The 22843-nt window shown below is 42.0% G+C and overlaps 1 protein-coding gene and 1 long non-coding RNA gene across 2 annotated transcripts in view; both read right to left on the minus strand.

Annotated features, from left to right (window-relative positions):
- Fgf12 (fibroblast growth factor 12) overlaps positions 1–22843 on the minus strand; it is a 595461-nt gene that overhangs the window by 449501 nt on the left and 123117 nt on the right. The gene's annotated exons all lie outside the window — the stretch shown is intronic.
- The window catches only part of Gm46548, a 36860-nt gene continuing 15790 nt past the window's right edge, over positions 1774–22843 (minus strand). Inside the window, exon 2 of the long non-coding RNA XR_001781891.2 lies at positions 1774–22329. This is a non-coding gene — a long non-coding RNA (predicted gene, 46548). The remainder of the gene's footprint in view (positions 22330–22843) is intronic.

Consider the following 22843-nt stretch of genomic DNA (forward strand, 5'->3'; position numbering starts at 1 on the left):
CCTCAGCACAAACATGTACAGCACTTTTCACTCCTGACTCTGCAGTTTCTTCACTCTGTTGCTCCCTGCCTCTCCTCTCAGCATAGGTGGCCTGACTTGAATGTTATTTGATCCATTCCCCAGTGACTCTGAAGCCAGCCCCTTTCCCACATGTCTCAATTAGTCTCTAGGGTTGCTTCCTTACCAGGTAAGCTCTTGTTCGTTTCTCGCACTTCCAAATTTTCATTTTCCATATTCGATACTTCACTTGTTAACTGATTATATCCTGCCTCAAATAACCTACGCTTAAATTTCCCCTGTGTCTAGTCTCTGCTGAATCTCACTTTCATCTTGCTTTGCTTGTTCTCAATAGGATCTAGCGGAATATGGGAATGCTGAAGGCATACAAGCTATCAGGCAGCAAACACTCACAGTTCTGTAATATTGCTATTGATAATAATTTATGTTTCTAGATATTTTTAAAATGTATGCTTACTTTTATTTTATGTCTATGGGTATTTTGCTGAAATATATGTCTGAGCACCACATGCATGCAGTGCCCACGGAGGTCAGGAAAAAGCATTATATCCCCTGGAACTGGAGTTACAGAATGTTATTAGCAACCAGGCAAATGCTAGAAATAAAAGTTTGGTTCTCTGGAAGAGCAGCCAGTGCTCTTACCAGATAAAGCAGCTCTCCGGCCTCTGTTTCTACCTCTACACTATGGTTTTCCTTTTCTAAGCCATTGGTTTTGAGGAGATAATTTTGGCAGTGAGTGAGAGTGTCTTTGATTTGCTTCAGTGACTTTTTTTTTTTTTTTAGCCTTTCATAAGCGGGAAGAACAGTGTGGAAAAAAAATCAAACTTGGGTATAACATAAAACGGCAGAAAAGAAAAAGACCTACTTTTGAAATTTTCAAATTTTACTCTTTGTGAGATGAATCAAGGAAAGAAAAAAAAATTAAAGCAAACCAACAGATCCTGTAGCCTTCAGATACCCTGACCTCCTCTTACCAACCACTACACAGCAGCAGCACACGGCCTCGCCATCAGGAGTCATCTCCTATTCTCCTGCACCCAAGCATCCTTTGCCGGATTCCCATCTCCAAAGGTCCACTCTCATCTTGAATCTCAAGGTAGCCTGTTTTGTAGGCATTGAAAAATCTGTGCTCCGGGATCATCCTTTTATCCTTTTCCTCGGTAATTTAAATCCTAGGGGAACTTGGGTCTGACCACATCCAAAGCCAGCAGAGCTTCTCTGTAAAATAGGGTTCTGCTAATTTAAAAGAAAAAAAAATCTCTGAGCTCATAATCCTCTTTAGGGGCACAGAGGGAGATGAGACTGCTCAAGCATGGCGTCATGGGCTTGAACAACTCAGATGCTCAGAAGCCCATGAGAAGCTATTTGTGGTATCTAGGACTCGCTTTGCCTCACACCCCACTCACCCTTACACTTCCCGTGATCCTCTTCACCGGAAGTATCAGAAATGGCGAAGTTGCCAGGAAGTGAGCCCTTCAAGTCAGTGGGCACCTCCTAAGGATTTCTCGGACTTGTGTGTGTGTTCTAGCTTCCTTCCTGTGGCTCTGATACAAACTCTGGCCCAAAGCAACTCGAGGAGAAAAGGTACTTTTTTTTTTTTTTTAATTTTTTTTTCCCCTTAACATACCTAGATCACAGTCCGTCATAGAGGGAAGTGAAGGCAGGAACCAGGAGTCATGACCTGAAGCAGAGGCCACAAAGGAATGTAGCTTCCTGCCTTCCTCTCCTGGACTTACTCAACTTGCCAGGGTTTCATTTACTTATATAGTCAAGGGGTGGCACTGCTCACAGTGTTTGGGACTCTCCCATATTGATCATAAATAAAGTGCCCCACGGACTTGCTAACAGGCCACTCAGAGGGAGGCAAATCCTACCTTTTGGTTCCTTCTGCCCAGATTACATGACTTGTGTCAAGTTGACATACAACTAGTCAATACAGCAACATGATTATTCTCACTTCTCTTCGACCTCACATGAAACCATCCTGCTTTCTACACAAACACTCTCATTTCTGTTCCCATTTTGTATATGTAAATATATACTCATAGGAATGTTTACACAGACTATACATTAGGACTTTTGTTGGAAACAGAGGTCCTGGGAAGCCTAGAGACACACCGGGGCCTTGCCTCAAACAGAGATTTTCTGTTCACAGCAACAGAATCTAAGTGTGGACTCAAAGCTTGAGGTGCTGTTTCATCTACTGCATGGCTATCAACCTGTGCATCGTTACCCCTTTTGGGGGGATAGGTTGAACAACCCTTTCATGGGAGCCACCCAAGACCATCATGAAACACAGATATTCACATTATCATCCATAACGGTAGCAAACTTACAGTTATGAAGTAGCCATGAAATACTTTTATGATTGGAGCTCACCACAACAAGGTGTGCAAGGGTTGCAGCATTAGGAAGGTTGAGACCCACTGGCCTTATACATTGCTTAGCTGTTGTCCCAGATTCTTCGAAAACTGTTTTACATAAGAGACTCAGCTGTCTTCAGTTACGTACCAACATGCCAGCCACATCTCTTACATCTAGGGAGTCTCTGTGCTACCTCTTTTCTTATCACTAAGCTGGAAATGATGCAAGGGAGGCGGGAGGTAGAGTTTCATAGTAGACTTCTTGCCTTGTGTCCATATGGTACTGGGTTCAATTCTCACTATAGGAAAACACTTAGGCTCATAGTTTTGGGGCTCTTTTCTACCCAAGTGGAGGAAGCATGGCTATGGGACCATCGCCACCCATGTTGACAGGCATAGGAAGCTGGTAAGTAACATGGGGGTGGGGGGCAGGAAGCAGAGTTCAAGCTGGAATCAAGGGTCAACCATAACCAGCCCACAAGACCCTCCAGTTCCCATTCAAAGTCCCAACTCCTCAAAGTTCCACAACAAAGTTCAAAGTGTTGAGGGAGAGGGAGCACCAAGGACTAAGTGTTCAAACACATGTACTTACTTAAAGGGGGAATTTCATACTCTAACTGTAAGATCATCTAGCCTGGTCCATTTCACTAAAATTGGTTGAAAAAAATCTGATCCTCATTCCCTGTATCCTTCGTGGTTGTACCAGGCTCTCCTCGCTGTCTGTTCCTTGAGCCTTATTCACTTCTAAGAGTCTTTCCTTTCTTTGCAGCCTCTACTTAGCTGAGCCAACTCTTCGGAAGCCTCTCTTGGGCAACCCCTCACTGGTGCCCTTCCTTCCTTGATGCACACTTGCAAAGCTGTCATCCAAATTCCGTTCCTCTACAAATGATGCCTTTCTGGTCTCCAGGTAGCTCTGCATAGGGCATATTAGCGTCAATGATTCACAACCGTGCTTAGTTATGTGCACTGTTGCAGCGAGGGGATTGGTAAAAGACTGCCCTGCAGCTATTTACAGGTCAGTTCCCCCCAGGAATTAGGCTTATTCTGTTGGACAGAATGAGTGAGAAGAAGCCACTCTGCTTTCAATAAAGCCAGAGTGCTAACAGCTGAAGCTGAGTCAAGATGTAAGGAGCAAACTGTGGGTCAACTTAGTTCTTTTTCAGGTCAGTTATAAATATTTGTAGAATGTCTCCTACGTGCCGGGCCCTGTGTTTCCTGCCTGCTTGGGCTAACTTCGCTGACTTGACTTTAGACCTCATAAAAAGCTTGGAAAGCAGAAGATAAAAAAACCTAAATTCCTGGACCTGATCTCCAGATTGTCTGCACTAGGCAACAGATTCACCCGTTTTAGCCCTTTTCCAGCTGTGGGGGTGAGAAGGGGCACTTTCAAGTCTTGGCATATACAATTAAATCCAACTGTGCTGTGGTTTGGCACCACCTGGTGGCAATTTTCTGGCTCCCATTTAAATATCCTCAAGGGACTCTAGGCTCCTGACTGGTTACGACTTGCAGACACAGGCAGCTATTCTTGTTTCTGTATCAGTTTGACCCAAGGAGATTGAGCCTGTAGAGGACCACAGGGGACCCCTGAACTTGTTGTTGACCTTCATAATCCCTGTTTGCTGCCCATCTGGCTTCTGTTTCCTCAAGTCCGCTGCCCCCAACCCTCTGTTAATCACCAGAAGCAGCAGCAGCAACAAAACAGCAATAACAAAAAATACTGTGGTGGGAGCCTGAAGCCAATAGTCAATTATATAAGCTTGTGGTAGAAAGGAGATTCATCAAATCACAGGAATAAAGTCATGTCAAAGATTCAGCATCATTAATGAACCGACATGACTATTATACTTAGTTAAGTGTATTTACATTGACTTAATGGAGATCTAGCAAGCAAAGAGAGCCCTGGCAGAAACAAAATGTGAAAACAATATTGTACTGAGCTACGTTGTTAAAACAAAGTGATGTGTTATTGGAAAGTGAGGAAAGGTTTGTTAATTTGTACACACAATTTTATCAAGCACATGTGTGTAAAGGCATCACAGGGTTACTGAAAAGAGACAGAGCCTGATAATGAGGCAACTGCATGGAGAGGTAGAGCACTGTCTAATGAGACAGATATTCGGGCAATAAACAGCCAAATAGCATGTAACATCACCTAAGAATGGCACACAAATTTAGAAAAATTCATGTGTCTGAATTGCGTCTTCTTCATCTAAATATTTGGAATAATATCATCAATCTCAATGGTTGTTATGAAGTTTATATGAAAATAAGGGTCTTGGATCAGTACCTAATACGTAATCAATCCTTATCCACTCAGCATATCACCAATTAAGTGATTAGCAGGTGTTCATTATCTTTATTCTTAATATTAATTTTCCTGGGAATGGTACTCATAATATTGATGTTACTGTCACCAAAAAGAGCTTGATTGTCTCTCTTCTGTTCCTACATAATTTCATCTGAACCATATAAGAAGCAGAGAGCCAGAAAGGAGGATTCCATTCTAGTCGATCCAACTGATGATTTGACTGATGCCACTACAGAACTAATGGTCACTATTCTGAGTTCCATCCTTACCTAAGTATTACACTGAAGCTTCGTAGGTAAATAATGAGTAATTTTAATGTATGTGCAAGTTGAGGTGAGAGCATTGAGATGTTTTAGGTTCTGATAAAGCTGTGTACTTGTATCTGCCTAAAGGCTGTATTGAACCCATTTCTGCTTTTTTTTTTTTTTTAAATAATACAAGTCTTGTTCCTGAAAGATTTAATAAAAAAAGTCTTTCTGATAAAACACTGACAATGGTATTTCTTGTTAGTGTGGTTCCTATGTACACAAATCTCCCTCCTGTGTCCCTATAGATCTCACACCTTATTATTTCAGAAAGAGTCATAAATGCAAGAGAACATGTCTTATGCTTTCTAGAGTCGCTGACCTCCCAGGGTATCCTCAGAGCACTATATATAAACGCTACAGTTCTAAGTCAGCTTTGGGACTGCACCAAGTCTTTTGGCTTAACATTTACAAGGTATTCGAAGAGAAGGCACTGCTCAAACCCTTTTGTCTGGCACTTCCGTTGATGGACACAACACTACTTTCTGATAATCATGTAACCACACACCTTCAATGAAAACTACTTAGACAAGGATGGGGTTTAGAAGGATTACCCATCATTTCTGCCATGGTACCCACCCACCAATCAATGGATGCCCTTGTTATTAAAGACACCACCTGTGGTACCCACCTATTCTAATAGTTAACTCAATTTCCAGACTGTGGAGGTCAGACTCCATAGAGGAGGAGGAGGGCCTTGAACCAAAAGAGTACAGACATGTTTCAATATTACATAATCAGATCAGCAGTGTTGACAGGTACCTCTAAATGCCACATTTATACTGTACTTTTATACCCTGGCAATAGTGTCACTTTATGTTCAAAATCAATTAAAGATGCCTTTTAAAGGTAAAGAAGGAGAAATATTTTAATACTAAAATGTTAAAGACCATTTTTATATGACAATAATAAAATATCTAATAAGAGTATTTCTCTCATTGTATCAGTGATTATTACAGATTCTTATTGGGCATCTATGTTTTCATGGATTTTACAGCACTGTTTTAAAATAATATGAACGAAAGCAAAAAAGAATTTGTATTATATAATAACAACAATAATAACAATATCAGTGATATTGCTACAGACAAAAATTACAGTTTTTTACAATAATATCAACTTTCTCGTGTTTTAGAATTTTTAGTGTTAACTTTCGTATGGCAACTTTTTAAATCCATTTCATGTCCCAGAATACAAGATTTTCATCTTCACTTTGTTCATGAAGATACTAAGATTCTGAGGACAAACTCAAGGTTCCATAGCCAGGAGATGGAGACAACTCCCATACCTAGGTCTTCTGACCCAGGTTCCTTTCCACTGTGTTAACAGCTTCTGGAATCACAAAGGGTTTTGTTTTGTCTTTTCTTTATACAGATTCATACACACCCCCAGAGATTACAAGAATGAAAGTGTATTATCATTTTACCTTGATAGCATCAGAATTGATTTAAATACTTCTTAAGATGTGATTTCAGTAACCTTAGTAACCAAATACTGAGACTAGCAATGTGTGTGAGTGTGTGTGTGTGTGTGAGTGTGTGTGTGAGTGTGTGTGAGTGTGTGTGTATGTATGTGAGTGTGAGTGTGTGTGGAGTGTGTGTGTGTGTGTGAGTGTGTGTGTGTGTGAGTTAGTATGTGTGTGTGTGAGTGTGTGTGTGAGTATGTGTGTGTGAGTGTGTGTGTGTGAGTGTGTGTGTGTGTGTGAGTATGTGTGTGTGAGTGTGTGTGTGTGTGTGTGAGTGTGTGTGTGTGTTCTAGAGACCCCTGGGGTTCTATATGAACCTGATTAAGGACTTCACATTTTAGTAGTTTCTTTTCAAAGTTTAGCCATACAACTATTTTGTTCAAAACACATAAAAAGGCTATAGTTGTTATAGGCATTTATTGTCACAAAGTAAGAAGATTGTTACTGGATTGTAGCAAACTGTTTGCATAAGCAGGGTGTGCGGTTTGCAGAAGATACAAAACCCTCAGAGACTTGCAAACCATAACATTTTGGAAAAAAAAAAGCTAACTAACAAGAGGAAAGGTACCACTGAGCAGGAAGCACTCCCCAACTCCGCTAATTGGCTTCTCAGCTCAGAACTTCTCAAATGGCCCTTGTGTTCTCACAGTGCTCCCACTGTGGGAGTCTTACTGCAAAGCTCAGCCAGGATGCAGGTGTGACACCTGATCTCCCTAAATGACAGTAGCAGAAAGAAGGCTCTCACCGGCACCTGTGGTCCCTTTACAGAAACAGTGACACCAAGGGCACAGAAATCATTTCATCAAGGTCACACAGCTGTTGTAACCAGGATACTTTGGGAAAAAGTCTGCAGGTGTGTGTACTCTACTGCATGGGTGTGGTGGTTTGAGTAAGTATGGCCCCCAGAGACTCATGTATTTGAGTGCTTGGCCCAGTGTTTCTTTCCAGCTCTGTAGGCCTGCCAACATGAGCAGGAAGAGTCCCATAACCATGCTTCCTCCACTTGGGTAGAAAGAAGCCCAAAACTATGAGCCAAAGAAACACCGTTTCCTAAGTGTTTTCCGATAGTGAGAACTGAACCCAGCACTACATGGATACTAGGCAAGAAGTCTACTACGAAACTCCACCTCTGGCCTTGTTGGAGGAAGTGTGTCACTGTGGGGTGAGAGGGCAGGCTTTGAGGTCTCCTAAGCTCAAGTTATGCTCAGTGTGGCTCACAGTCTCTCCTTCTGCTGCCTGTAGATTGAGATGTAGAACTCTCAGTTTCTTTTCCAGCACTGTATCTGGATGCTACCATGATTCCCACCGAGATGGATTAAAACTCTGCAGTTGTAAACGGGCTCCAGTAACTGCGTTCCTCTATAAGAGTTGCCTTGGTCATGGTGTCTCTTTACAGCAATGAAACCCTAACTAAGACAACGGGGAAGAAGAGTGGCCTGGAAGAGTGAGACAAAGAAACATTTTAGCTTCTGCACAGCCCAGGTACTCTGAGGAAAATCTCTCCTCAATCAAGCTAGAGTTTAGTGGGGTTTTTTTAATTACCATTCAAAAGAGGAAAATAAAAATCTTAAATATATTTTTTAAATTGATGCACAGTAACTATACATACGTATAGTGTATAGTGAGCATTTCAGTATACACATGCAACACATACTGAGTATATGAGACATCTGGGGTGTCAAGGATGTTATTTCTTTGCAGTGGGAACATTCAAATCCCACTGTTGGGTAGCTGAAATAATTTGCTAATTGCTTTCAAAGGTTACACGGCTCTATGCTAGGGCTTAGCTGGGAAATGCCCTTTATGTGCTGTGCTCACTGGTTTGAATACCTGGGTCCCAGGCTGCTAACGCTGTTCCCAGAGGTTATGGAACCTGAAGGACATTGAGCCTTGCTGGTGGAGAAAGGCCACTGGAGTAAAGCCCTCTACAATGGATCATATCCCCTGGAAACAGCAGTGAGAAAGCATCAGCCGCACTTACATGCATCTGTCACATCAAGGAGAGAGGAAGTGTTCTCCTCCCATCACTCCTCAACACCCTCACTGGATCTGATAATTACCATTCTATAGATTATAAATATAGATAGACAGCTGGTAATTAATTAATGTAGATTTTATATATAACTATCTCTCTATATATCAATATCTAATGTCTATTATATATAATAGATATATTAATTAATTAGTTACTTCTCTCTACATAAATTCTACATATATAATTCCATACATGTATAATATAACCTATATAAAATATTAGATAGAATATTAGAGATATATTATTCTATTTAGATTATATATGCTAATATATATGTATAATCACTAGAAATTTAGACTCTCTATATACAAATATACACTTAGATATCACAAGAAATCTAGATCCTATTCTTACATTATGAATAACATTCTTATGTTAATATTTTTATAATAGTATTCATATAATATATATAAATATATATACTAACAACTGGTGATGAGGAGACATCTAAGGCCATTGTTCCTTCCTTGCTACTGATCCAAAATGCAAGTTTTTCAATTCACGTATAAATTAAAGAGTCTAGATTTCTATGGAAAAAAAATTGTGTTATGAGCCAGGGAAATGCATAGAGACAGAATATAAAGAAAGAAAGAGCTCTGACTCGGTGAACAAAACCATAAGCTGCCTTGTACATTGTTGGTGTTTATAGTGAGATAATTTATTAAGAAAAATATAGGGTTCTCAGGAAGTGCCTCAAATATGATTCCGTCAATGATAAGACGCTTTATAGGTGTATCAGTGGGAACTACAGATAGTTCAAGGTTTTCAAACATCGCAAGGTTTTTCTTTTTAGCAGGAAAATATTTTTATGGCTATACAAAAAAAAAAAAAAATAGAAAATAAATAACACAGAAGAGTTTGTTCCAAAACAGGAAGCTCACAAAAGTCTAGTGCTACTGAAATCTCTCAAAAATCACAATTGTTCTTTAAAACAAAGCACTTCCTGTTGCGGGGGTGAGGGAAAACACACCCAGGCTCCATCCATTGCTTCATTACTATCGCATAATGATGCATGCGTTGTCACATCCTCTTGAGTTACCGACCTGTGAAATCACTCTTAGCCCTAAGATTTTAAGCCCACCTAAACATGTTATCATCAGCTTAAGGCTTTGGTCTGATGAGGACCACAGGGCTCTAGCCAAAGGACAACAGGACAGAGCACTCTTCTGGCAGAGAGTGTGCTCTCCCTGCCCCTTTTCTCTCCCCGCCCCTGCCCCTTTCCTTGCTCAGAGATTCTCACCTCAACTTCTTTCTCCTCTCTCCCTGCCTGGCAAAACATGAACTCACCATTCTGTCTCTTCAGGAAGCTTATGCCCAGTTAGTCACTTCTCTCCTTTGTCGTCATACATTCTTTCCTTCCTAGCGTTAGAATGGCTGTGGGTCTGAGTGGTCCATCTCCTGGAGAAAAGGAAGGCAGCAACTGCAGAACCCGGTGCCTTTACGGATACTGTGCTACTACTGAATGAAGTAGCTTCAATGTCTGTCCTCCTCTTGAGTGACAACTGAGAATGGGGAGTCCTTAGTAGGCCCTTCTGATGTCTAGGTAGATCATATTCATGCACGCTAAAACAACAGAGACCAGAGACTACATTTGCCACCACTGGGGTGGGCTTTCTTTAGCCTCTGGACAGATTCAGCTACCAGTTTTAATGCTTTAGAGTAGCTTGAAGAGATGGCTGAGGAATGAAAAGTCCAAATTGTTTGTCTCCCTACCTTCTCCAGGGACTAAACAAAAGAGAAGTTGTTGTTCTTAGACTTACAAAATAAACTGATCATAGTTTCCATCTTGATCTGACTCCCAGTGGGGTTCAGTCCATGGTCAGTTAAGCTCTCTATCCTCAGCAAGGTCCTCCAGTGGCCTTGGTCTGTGGCACAGTCTCCAAATAGCATGCCCTGATGGGCTGAGAATTATTTGGTGCCGAGCAAGGCAGGCACTGTGTCACCAGACACTCAGTGAGTGATGGAAACAGGGACAGTATGGCTGGCAGAGCTTACACGGCAGCGCAAAGTCTATCGGGTTACGGTCAAAGAATTAGACTGCCTACCCTGAGCCCTTCATTTTGCAGATGGAAACTCAGGTACTTTGAGAGAAGATGGGTGTTTGTGTGGGAGTAGAGAAGAGGAAACTAAGTCCTGGCTACTCCTACCTACCACAAATAAAGTTGGAAGATATTAATAGTTTTAAACCTAATTTCAGTGTTTGTCAGCATATGTATATAAACATGTCTTCCTTTAGAGAAGATGCAAACATTAAGAACAGACAGAGGGAAGGGCTCCCTGGTCACAGATAACCCTGGGCATTTGAGCTTCTTCACTGAGCTCCAATACTAGAAATATAAATGCCCCCCCCCTCTTTCAACTCATCCCTGATAAATAGAGATTTTTGTCTGCAACTGCTTTTCTGGTGTTTCTTACAGCTGTTTACAAGACTCTGATATGTAAATTCTCCTGGGAAGAGAGGGTTGTGTTCCTGATATCTGTCGTATACTCAAAGATATATCTACAAGTATACCAAGAGGGTATATTTCAAACTACAGAGTGTTAGATATTAGAATCCAATCCTTACTTACCTGGTAATACCGGCCTCTTTGGTCCTGCCTAGAACCTGGTAAGCATAGCTTCATAGAGCACCTTCATGATCCTAACCACTGATCCTCCTAGTTAGATTTCTTTCTTTCTGACAGCCATTTCTCCCTCTCAGGGTGATGGAGACATTTGGCTTTCCACACGCAGAGTAGTAAGTTTGGGAGAAGTAGTTCTCTAGCCCGCCATCCCCAGCTCACTTGTTAGCCTGGTGTAAGCCCTTTATCTTTCTGAAGCCATGGAGGATACAGCATGTTTCCGTGAGCCCCATGTTTATGCCTGAGAGGCAAACTAAATCTCTGTTTCAGAATCCCCTTTTACTAACTCAGTGGGCTGCACCATCCTCTGATGCCCAGAGCTCAGCCTGAAACAAAGGTAGACGGGCTTGGACCATTTCTTGTGGACGCAGTATGTCAACTCAAAGCACAGCTCCTCCAGTTGTTACGTCCTGTCCACTAAGCATGACTATCTTTTTGGTGTCACTGCGTGTTCATCACCTCTGAAACCTCCAGAAGTCTATAGTCCTCACCTCTCTGCTCTCACCACGGTGGCCTGAGCTACCAGCACCTTTCCCTGTACCATTGCTCTCGCTGGTCTCTCTGCTTCCTAGTTCTCTAGAGTCAATATATAGCCAGGAGCCAGCAGGAGCCATTTATAAGCAAGTTACATGAAATCGCCCCTTACTCTACAAAGTGCCCCCCTGGTTCCTCCTTCACTGTTAGTAACACATAAAGTTCTGGCATGATCCCATGTTGTGGATTTCATCGGAAATGCCCCCAACAGGCTCATGCTTGTATTCCTCGTTCATCATTTCACAGGATTAGTTTCAAGGATGGGAGTGTGGGCCTGGCTAGTAAGAGAAGGTCACTATAAGTGAGCCTGTGGTGGTTATGTCCATCACTGGCTCTGATCTGCTTTCTTTGCCTCCTGGACCACTGCTATGGGACAAGTCTTCAAGACACACTCCCCTGGCAGAAACTCATCATGATGGACTGAGACTCTCTGAGGGCAGAATCCAAACCATTTCGCTCTTTCCCTGTTGTTCCCACTGGGTCTCTGTTAAAGCAATGTAAAAATACCTAACACAGCCTGGGCAGCTCTGTGTGTTCTCTCTGCAGCTTAAACCTCTTCCACTTCAGGCCTGTTCAGGTCTCTGTTCTGGGAATCTAGGGGCCTGTATGGCTTTCCCTACACTGCTTCAGGTCTGATCAGTTGCCACACACACACCTTTATTCTTTCATGATTATATAGAATCACTACACCTCTCTCTATAAATTTTCTGAAGTCTGCCTGTCTCCTCTCTCTTTTTTATTATTTTGCCCTCCACCCTCCCATGGAGTTTGTCTTCATCTGGTAATTGTTTGTTTATCTGCCTATATACTTACTGTTATTTCTATCTGTCAGAACCTGAATCCATGAGAACACCTTGCTCTGGTGGCTTCTGTATATCCAGTGTTTATTCCATTATAAATCCATTATAGATTCCTAGTGAATGCTTGTAGCATGAGTGAAGGAAGGAACATTGAATTAGGACTTTATAAATATTGACTCTTGGTATGCAAAGTAAATCTGGAAGTAGAATCTGATTTCACCAGAATTTGCCTTGGGCTACAAGACAATCTTCTTTGCTTATCCACATTTGGAAGTCTACTTTGCAACTAAAAGGAGAGAGCCAATTTCTTTTTATGGGTTGTACCTACCATCTCCCAGGGTTGAAGCATAACTATCTCAAAGAATAGAAGATTCTGGAACAACAAGGGAAAAACAGGAAGAAAAGTCTTCTTGGTATAAAAAAAAAAAATCCTCAGACTGCTCCCTCTAATTGAGACTATTGTGATTTCAACAACGTTGGTCTCACTTCTCCTAGACACAGCGTTCATTCTCTGGTTTGCCTCAAGTCCTTTAAATATTGATGGGGAAGTGGCTTGGCTTTTAAGTTAAGGTTATGCAAGCTAGCAAATCTGCTGACATTTTCTCTGAGAATGCAGGGGGGAGCTGAGTGTGGAAGTACCTGGTAAAGGCATGCGCTGCGGAGACTAGACTGTTAATTTTGCTTTCAGAAGCTGAATAGCAGGCTTTACTGTCAAGTCAGAATGCTTCCCTGGGAATGGTAGAGAAAGTGAATAGAGCGAGCTGCATCAAACTGTCAATAGAATGAATGCCTTTGGATTGTGAAAATGAACTAGTGGTTTGTGTCATCCTCCAGCATGCTTTATTTAGGTTAGGGTTAACAAAGTTTCTATATTAACACTTATTACAGTTCCCTTTTGAAAATGAAGGTTTGTTAAGGAAAAAAAAAAGTTCTGCCAAGGCCTCGTGGAAGTGGCCTAAATATCCAGCTCGTCAGGGGGTGAGGCAGGAGGATTACAAGGTCATGGCCAGCCTGAGCCTACAAAATGAGTTCAAGTCCAACACAGGCAACTTAGTAAGACACTGTCTCAAAATAATTCAGTAGTAGAGTATGTGCCTAGCATATGTCAACCATATGTTCAGCCCTCAGTAACATACACAAACACACACACACACACACACACACACACACACACACACACTTACACACATACACACACACACCAAACTTTAGGAATATGGCAACGAATATTATTGCATGTTGTTTTAGTTACAGTGCAGCATTGTTTAATAAACCTGCTTAAAATTTATTTAATTATACAGATCCTTAATTTCAGGTATATAATATTATTTTATTGCTTGATATTGATTTAGGGTCAGGACTCAGTAAAGTTAGATGTTAATGTAGAGATGATTGATTGATGGATTGCCAGTTATTTTTGTGGAGAGAAACAAACGACTTGTAGGCAGCATTTCATTTCCCCCTAGGATATTAATCAAACTTGTTACTCAATCTTATTTCAGTATTCTTCTATTCACTATATAACAACATCTACCTCTCATTTCCCTTGAACAAGCCTTATTGTCTTTCCCATTTCTTATTCATGAGACAATTTTAGAGTGTGCTCTCTGCATATTTGTAAACCAGTCCTGTTTTTAACCATTGGAGCATTGCAGTTGGACGAGTTCCTCTTCCTAAATTGCAAGCAGGGAAAGAATGACCGGCAGCTTCTCCCTGCAGCTCGGCACTATCCCCCTTTCTTAATTTCAACAGTGTTACTGGCTATTCCCTCATTCCCATGCATTCATATCAGAGTCACCAGGACAGTTCATTAAGACAGATGACAGAACCCTTCTGTGGTGGTTTGAATATGCATGGCCAATGGGGTGACATTCTTAGGATGTGTGGTCTTGTTGGAGTAGGTGTGTGACTGTAGACTTGGGTGCCACGCACACTCCAGTGAAGTCTTGCTTGGCAGGCCGAGAGGCCTGGAAGCGCTCACGAGGCAAAGAGTTTCATGGAAGCTCACCTGCTGGAGTTTTGGCGTTCTCATTAAGCCATATACTCATACCCTATTCCCGTGTTAGTCTGGTGTATGGATCCACCTGCTCTCTTTTAGTATTATCTTATAAATGCCTTTTAAGAATGAATTCTGACATAGCTAAGCCTTTGCCAGTGTTCCAACGTCTCAGAAAGTCCTTGAGCTGACCATGGGCTTAGAATTCAATGTTGCCTATTCAGTGACATTCAGAATTGCCTCTGGTATTACACTATCACTTAGAATAAAAGCCAAGTCGCTCCCATATACAGGAATTTACAACGGTTTAGGAAGTAGATCGGACTGTGGTTTTAGAGTATTACATTATTCATGAGATGGTTAGCTAGAACGGAACTCCCTAATTAGAACCATGTCTTGGGTGTGAAAGCCCTTGCCCTAGGAGTGTAAAGACCTCACATCTGGCTTCTAAGACTATAGCTGACCTTAGATAGGGCTGACTTTGTCTCAGTTATTTTATTGCCCAGTTCCTGCCAGTCTTTGTGTTTGCATTCCTGTTTTGTGTAAGAGTCATTAAGCATCTGGTAACCTCATTTGTACCTTGCTGATGTGTCACCTAACTTCCCTATTTTCTTCTGTATAAAAAGTTTGATGCTCAATTTGACAAATTACATTCAGATTCTACACAATCTTGCGTGTTGTTCTGTCTGTCATTTGCCGACTCTTTGCCCACCTGTGACCAGAGACCTGTTCCGTGCAGACAAAGGGACCCAGAGGGTCTGCGGCATTTGGCGCCCGAACAGGGACACCGGGGCAGGTAAGTCTTTATTTCTTTTTCTTTCATTTATCTTTCTCATCTTTATTTTCTCAGGCAAGGATAGGATCTCGTTGTGACTGTGTTGCAGACAGGCTGATAAGTAGATCAGTTAAGGACAAGTAAGTTTTATCATGGGGCAATCAGAATCGAAAGGGAAGAGGTTGTTTCTGTCAGTCTTTAAGCACATGTTGTCTGGAAGAGGCCTAAAGGTCTCGGATAAATATTTACAAGAGTTTTATGATTTTAAGACCCTCATCCTACCAGCCTAGAAGTCAGTCTTCTAAGGACCGTAGGATAAAGATGCAGAACTCTCAGGTCCTCCTGTATCATGTCTGCCTGAACTTGAACTTGGGCATGTTTCCACCTTGATGATAATGGACTGAACCTCTGAACCTATAAGCCAGCCCCAGTTAAATGTCCCTTATAAGAGTTGCCTTGGTCATGGTATCTGTTCACACCAGTAAAACCCTAAGACACCTACATTTAGACCTGTTTGAGACACGTGAATTTACATTTCAAAGGCTCTTAGGGTGAGCACTCCCCCTAGAGAGTCAATACTGATTTCTACTCAGTGTTGATCCATGAGATTATTTCTACTGTAACAATATTGAAAGTTGAAAAAGCATAGAAAGTAGGTTAACAAAAGAAACAGAGATTGTAAAATTTCAGATATCAGACAGGATAGCTGTGATGCTTCCTATACTAAACAATCAACCACTAGTATAAAATGCCAAAGGGTGAGAGGCATCTAGATAAGACTGAATAGAAGCTACATATGTGTAATCGGTAAAAGAGTAAAGATTTTTAAGAAAAGAAGCTAAAAGAAAAAGAAATAAATTTTGGTGGGATTTTTCTCAGGAAGATAAGAGAGTGGTACACCAACTTCTGCTTAGCTACAACCCCACTGCTCACACAAGATGGCATAAATAGAAGCTGCCAGGGAGGTGTTGTCCCCTGCTGGACACAGGTGCTGCAAGAAGAGTTTGATGGTTTGAATAAGAGTGGCTCCTATAGATTCATATATTTTGACGCTTAGTCATAATGGAGTGAAACTCTTGGAAAGGATTAGAAAAATTCAGAGGTGTGGCTTTGTAGGAAGAAGCGTGTTTCTGGGAATGGACTTTGAGGTTTTAAAAAACCCACACCAGGCCTACTCTCCTCTCCCCTGCCTGTGGATCAAGATGCAGCTCTCAACCACTTCTTCAGTTCTCTGCCTGCCAGGCCTGTCACCATGCTCCCTGCCATGATGATAGGGACAAAGCTTCTGAAACTGTAAGCAAGCCCCCAATGAAAGGCTTTCTTTTTATAAGCATTTCTTCCATCATGTTGTCTCTTCACAGCAACAAAACAATGACTATGACAAACAGTGGGATGAAGAGAGACAATGGCTGTGGAGACCTGACCAGGGACTCTAAAGTTAGAGGCAGGGTGTGGCATGAAGCCACACTTAAGCCAGCAGCCTCCCCCTACTGGTGGACTGCTGAAACTACTACATGACCCAGCAGTGTAACTCAAAATGAGAGCAGTCCAGATAACCAGCAATAGATGAATGACCAAGGTAAGTGTGATACAGATATACAATGGAACTTTATACAGTTTGAAAGAAAATAAAACCAGGACATATGTGGAAAATGGATGAAAATGGAAATTGCTGAGTAAACAAGACACAGAAAGATGAATACTATTTTCTCTCATATGTGGAGTCTAGATTTTAATTTATATGTGTGTGGGGTAAAGTGAGGATGTGGGTCATGAATCTAGAAAGGGGACCATGAAAAGGAAGAAGAGATTTCTAGAAAGAGATTTATTTTACGTGTATTAGTGTCTGCTAGCACGTGTGTGTCTGCATTGCATGCTTGCTTAATACCTTTGTAAGCCAGAAGAGGACACTGGATCCCCTGGAAGTAGAGTTAATGATTGTGGTAAGCCTCCTTCTGGGTTCTGGGAACCCAAACTTGGGTCCTGTGCAAAAGCATACAGGTCTCATAACCACTGAGCTATCTCTCCAACCCTAGAGAAGAAAAGAACTTAAGGCAATAAGAAAGAAAAGATAGGAGACAGTAATGGAATGTTTCTTAGGGTTTTACCACTGTGAACAGACATCATAACCAAGGTAACTCTTCTAAAGGACAACATTTAACTGGGGCTGTTTTACAGGTTCAGAGGTTCAGTCCATTTTCGTCATGGTGGGAGCATGGCATGGTCCAGGTAGATATGGGGCTGGAAGAGCTGAGAGTTTCACCTCTTGTTCCAAAGGCAACTAGAAGAAGACTGACGTCCAGGTAGCTAGGATAAGGGTCTCAAAGCCCACCCTCCACCCCCATGACACACTTCCTTCAACAAGGCCACACCTACTCCAAAAAGGCCACACCTCTTAATAGTGCCACTCCTTGTACAAAGCTTCACACAATGAATGCATGCGGCATGAAAGCAGAAGAGGTGGTTAGGGGAGGATGATGATGAGTAATGGTAGGGTAGAGATAGGAGAGCAGAAGAAGAGAGTACCAAGGTGTGCACAGGAAATGTCTCAACGAAACCCACTGCTCTATAGACCATCTTTAAATTAAAGCAAACAAGAACAAGCCCATTAGTTAAAAAAGGACAAAAAATACGAAATAAAAGCCCAGCCCACTGACTATAATATTCTCGTTTCTCTACATTTTCAGCTAGTCAAAGGAAGAAAGTCCCTTCCATCATCAGCTCTCAGATGAGCCTGCCAGATACCTACTGGCTCTTCACAACACATCACTATGGGGCCATACAATTGCTATATCCACCATCATTGGCCAGCAATGAGACCTTGGAAAAGCCACCTCAGTTCTATGAATTCTGCCTCATGCACATATATTAAAACTTTAATCTTTTAAAGGATTAAGAAAAAATACGAGTTCATAGGAAGGACAAAAGAATGAGCTGGCATTATGAAGATTTGAACACAGAGAAAGATGTTGGGTGACATTCAGTGTGCTCATCTCTACCAACTTCTTACAGTGTCGTTGAATTGTTGATGCAGCGAAGCATAGCCCATTCCCGAAAAAGCACATTGCAGTACCGATACAATTCCCCCACTAACTGCTGTGCTAAGAAGTCATCACTGCCTATCAGCACCTTAGCAGGTGATTTAAATGGATGTCAGGTTGGAGCTATTGTATTTCCATTCGATTGTTGTGGGTCGGGTAGGAATCAATGGGTAAGAACAAGGCAGCAGCTTGGGTTACAATGGAGAAGAGGAAACGGGAATGAATTGCACCTATTCTCGATGCAGAAAAACGCTGTATGATTCTAAACAGCATGAAAGGAAATACACATAATTATAGTCTGCATATAACTTTGGAACAAATGGGAAAGGAAGGGCAGCTATGGAGAGTGGGGACTTGGGGGAGGGTGAGAAGAGAAATCCGAGAAACTGGTCTTTCTGCATTCCAGGCACAGGAAGACTTCCTCCTGGAACATCTTGCTGGCTGGACTTGCCAGTTATATATATGACAAAGCAGAAAACAAATGCTCTGATAGATCCCTGAATTCATCCTCAGATGCTCAGGGGCAATCAGCTTTTGGATGCAGCCCTTGCTGGGAGGGTCGAGATGCCTAGAGGAGCTACATTCCTTCCTTGGCATAAATACATGTTTGTAAACGGTGAAGTGGGTAATAAGGGTTGAGCTTGGGACAGAGATATTCCAGTGCAGACACTTTGTTCCCTAATGGAGGAAGGCAGCAGCCTCAAGTTGTGCTGGATCGACCATCCACAACTGGTAGAAATGCTGTAGTACTCCTGCGATTTGTAATCAAACATCAGCTTTCCCCGGCAATGCCGTTATCATTCTCGCAGGATTACAGATGTGTTACCGACTGCATTCTATTATGGAAATCTACCCACTACAGTAGGAAGGGCTGACATCCTGGGTACCTACCCTGTTACTGAGTCATGGTAAGAGCAAGAGCAACAACAATGAAAAACCCTGAAATTTCTGTGCACTGTTGAAAGAGAATATTTTATACTGTGTGGGAGCTAGAGCCTGGCTTATTCACCCTCTGCTGCAGCCAGCCCTTTTTTCTTTTTTTTTTCTTTTTTTTTTTTTTCTTTTTTTTCTGGCTGCTGTTTCATCCCTTCACAATTTCTTCAAAGCCTGGATGCCAATCAGGGAACTCTTGAGGAGAGCAGAAAGTTGGCAATTTTCTGAGAACAGCCAGGTTAACACCCTAAAGCATGTAGCCAGCCATAGGTAGGTGCTGCATGATGTTAAACAAATAACAGTGAGCATCATGGCAGTAAATTTACCAGCTGTATTACAAATCCAACGAGTAGAGTGAATGACCATTACATTTCCTCTAATTCTAAACCAGTTAAAGAACTTCAGCTTGGGCATCTGAAGGGCCTGAATTTGAGCATTAGCTGTGTGACCAAGGATAAGGTCTCAGAGCCTCACTTTCTTACCTGCATGTATTGGCTCTATTTCTTATACACTCCCTATGTTACCTGTTAAAGCGATACCTACCTCCAGGCAGTTATGCTGGCCAGATTAAATAGCCATGAGGAGTTCTGTGTGGAGCTTGGCATGTGCAAATAAGAAAAACAACAACTAAGATTTTCCTTGCCCCTTTTGGATCTCTAGTCATCAGTTTCTAATGGTAGCAGAAGGATGCAAGCCATTTTTATGATTTATTCATTAACTAAGTTCTCAGCCAGGCATAGTTGAGCCCTGAGGGTTGGCACTGCCTTCATGCAATGGGAGAAGCAAACAAACCAACAGACATTATGTAAGGAAGAGTAAGCACTGTGATGGTTGGAGAGATGTCTTCTACAATACTTGATCCCCAGTTGGTGTCTGCTTGGGGAGGACTAGGAGGTGTGTCCCTGCTGGAAGAAGTATGTCCCTGGGGATAGGTTTCATGGTTTCAAAAGATCATGACACCTTGAGTTAGCTCTCTCTTTCTCCTACCTCCACTGTGCTTGCATGGACTCCAACCCTCTAGGGGGTTAGCCCAGAATAAATGATTTCTTCTATAAGCTTCTTTGGTCATGGTGTCTATCACATCAATAGAACAGTAACTAATACAAATGTCGGTTCCAGGAAGTGGGCTGTCTCTGTGAAGAACTTGAGCATGTTGTTTTTTAGAGGAATATGGAAGACTGGGAGGTCTCATAGTAGAAAAGAAGTTGGATGTTTTAAGCAGAGCTCAACAGATTACTAGGAAGAACTTGGACAACAATCTATGCGGATTATGGAAGTTCAGTTCAAGAGATTATTCTAACCGTATATTATCAAAGGATGTGTCTGCTTTCTGTCTTTGTCCTAAGGATTTGCCTGACCTTGATGCTAAATTAAAAACTAGTGGACTAAATTTTGTTGGAGGAGATTCCAAGAGAGCCTAGTATTAACTCTACTGTATAGTTAAGTTATTAATATTCGCTCTTATGAAGGTCTAAGATAAAAAGAAGGATTTTGGCAGAAAGAACTATGAAAGTACAGTGTGAAGGGAATAATGACTCAAATAAATTTATTTTTGGAGCCAAGGCTTGTAATGAATAGACTAACAAGAGGCCTGGTTCCCATTGAAGCAATGGAAGGAGTGCTTCACGGCAAGACCCTCACCCAGCTGAGCTTCTGATTTGTGAAATGAGAAGAGGCCAAAGTCATTTTCTACACCTACAAAGGAACACAAACAACAGATAAGAACTTCCGGAAATGTGATCAAGAGGGCCAGGGCTCACCCAGGCTGTCAGCTGAATCATCAGTGCTGTCCACGGCTAGCTTTAGACTCATGGAGGATACACACACGTAATAAGGTTGTGGAATCTTCCTCTGCAGTCCCAGAGAGCCTCGGAGTTCAGGGTCATGGAAAAGGAATCCAGGCATGGAGGTCCTATGGGCTCATGTGTGTAGCTGTGAACGTGAAGCTTGATTTACATTGGATGGTAGAGGTGTCAGAGCCAGTAGAAATATGCCAAGCAGAGCTGCAAATAAGAAGTGTCACCTGCCCAGAAAAGCAAAACTATGGAGATGAATTGTTACCAGAGATGGGGGAAGGGGGTTTGGAGCAGAGCAGTCTGGCTACCCTGAGATACCACAGTGAAATATACATGGTGGAAGTCTACTGAACTCATAGACTGTGCTGCATTAAACCAAAGCCTTAGTGTACACCGTGGACTTCAGTGAGGTGCTGTGTGTGGCATAGGCTCATTAACTTTCACAGACATGCCATTCTGGTGGAGAACGCTGATGGTGGTGGAAAGCCATGCACATAGACTGGGACACACTTGAACTCTCTGCTTAGTTTTGCTCTAAACATAAAGCTGCTCTAAAAAGTTAAGTTTTATATATATATATATAAACACACAAACAAAAAACTAAGGTAGGATTAAAAGGACACACAGTGCAGGATAATATGAGGCTACCTAGGATGAAATTATCATGCCCTGTGAGCAGAAGAGGCCAATTATTGGTCTTTTTCTTTACATTGTATGTTGGAAGCCATACCTGTTTTCAGAGGTGGGGCATGAAGTTGAGTTAGATTGGAGATGGTAGTCTGCTCTCCAGGTGGCCAAACTGCTACTGAATGTACAACTCAGTTTCAAAATGCAAAATTCTAGAGGCTTCTTCCTGAGGAGTTCTGAGATGCCACTGCATGTTGCAGGTAGGGTTTAGCTTCTGAATATTTGTGTTTCTAGTTAAATCTGTGCACCCCAAGACTCACCATTTGTTTTGCACTATCAGGAGTGCCATTCAAGGGGCCCACATTATCTCAGTGACCATTACCAGGAACCCAATGTGCTGGCTTGATTATGGCAACTTGACATACAGCTACAGTAATGTAAGAAATGAAAATATCGAATGAGAAAATGGCCCTACCAGATTGGCCTGTGGGAAAGCCTATGGTACATGTTCATGTTCACTGATTCATATAAGAGGGACTACCTCATTGTGGAATGTGCCACCCCTGGGCTGGTGGTAAGAAAAGCAGGGTAAGCAAGCCATGAGGAAAAGCCAGTAAGCAGCACTCCTCCATGACTTTTCTTTCAGTTCCTACCTCTGGGATCCTGGTTTGAGTTCCTTCTCAGACTTCCCTGGATGATGGACTACAACCTGTAAAATGAAATAACTCCTTTACCCCCCCACCACCACCACCCAGTTGCTTTAATTCATAGTGATTTATCACAGTAATATAAACCCTATCTAAGATACCCTATAACATTGATGTGGCCACTCTGTCTGTTATCCTAGAAGAAACAAGGTTTGAAAGATGAGGTGAACTGTCCAAGCTCATAAGCTATTCGATTTTGGAAGCTGGGTGTGGTGGTGAATGCCTTTAATTGTTAGGTCCTTGTGAGACTGAAGTAGAGTTTTGCTATGATTGTGAAGCCATCTGGCCTGCTTGATAAGTAACAAGTCATTCATAAATCTATAACAAGACCCTATTTGTAGTGGTTTAAATGAGGTTGGTCCTCATAGACTCATATATTTGCCTCCTTAGATGCTGAACATTTTTGAAGGAAATGTTGTCTTGATGGGATAGGCATGCACTTGTTGAAATAGGTATGTCCCTGGGGATGAGCCCAGTCAGGCCCAGTGTCTGGTGTTCTCTGCCTGCTGCCTACAG

Source organism: Mus musculus, chromosome 16 (genome assembly GCF_000001635.26).
Source record: "Mus musculus strain C57BL/6J chromosome 16, GRCm38.p6 C57BL/6J".
Classification (NCBI taxonomy): Eukaryota; Metazoa; Chordata; class Mammalia; order Rodentia; family Muridae; genus Mus; species Mus musculus.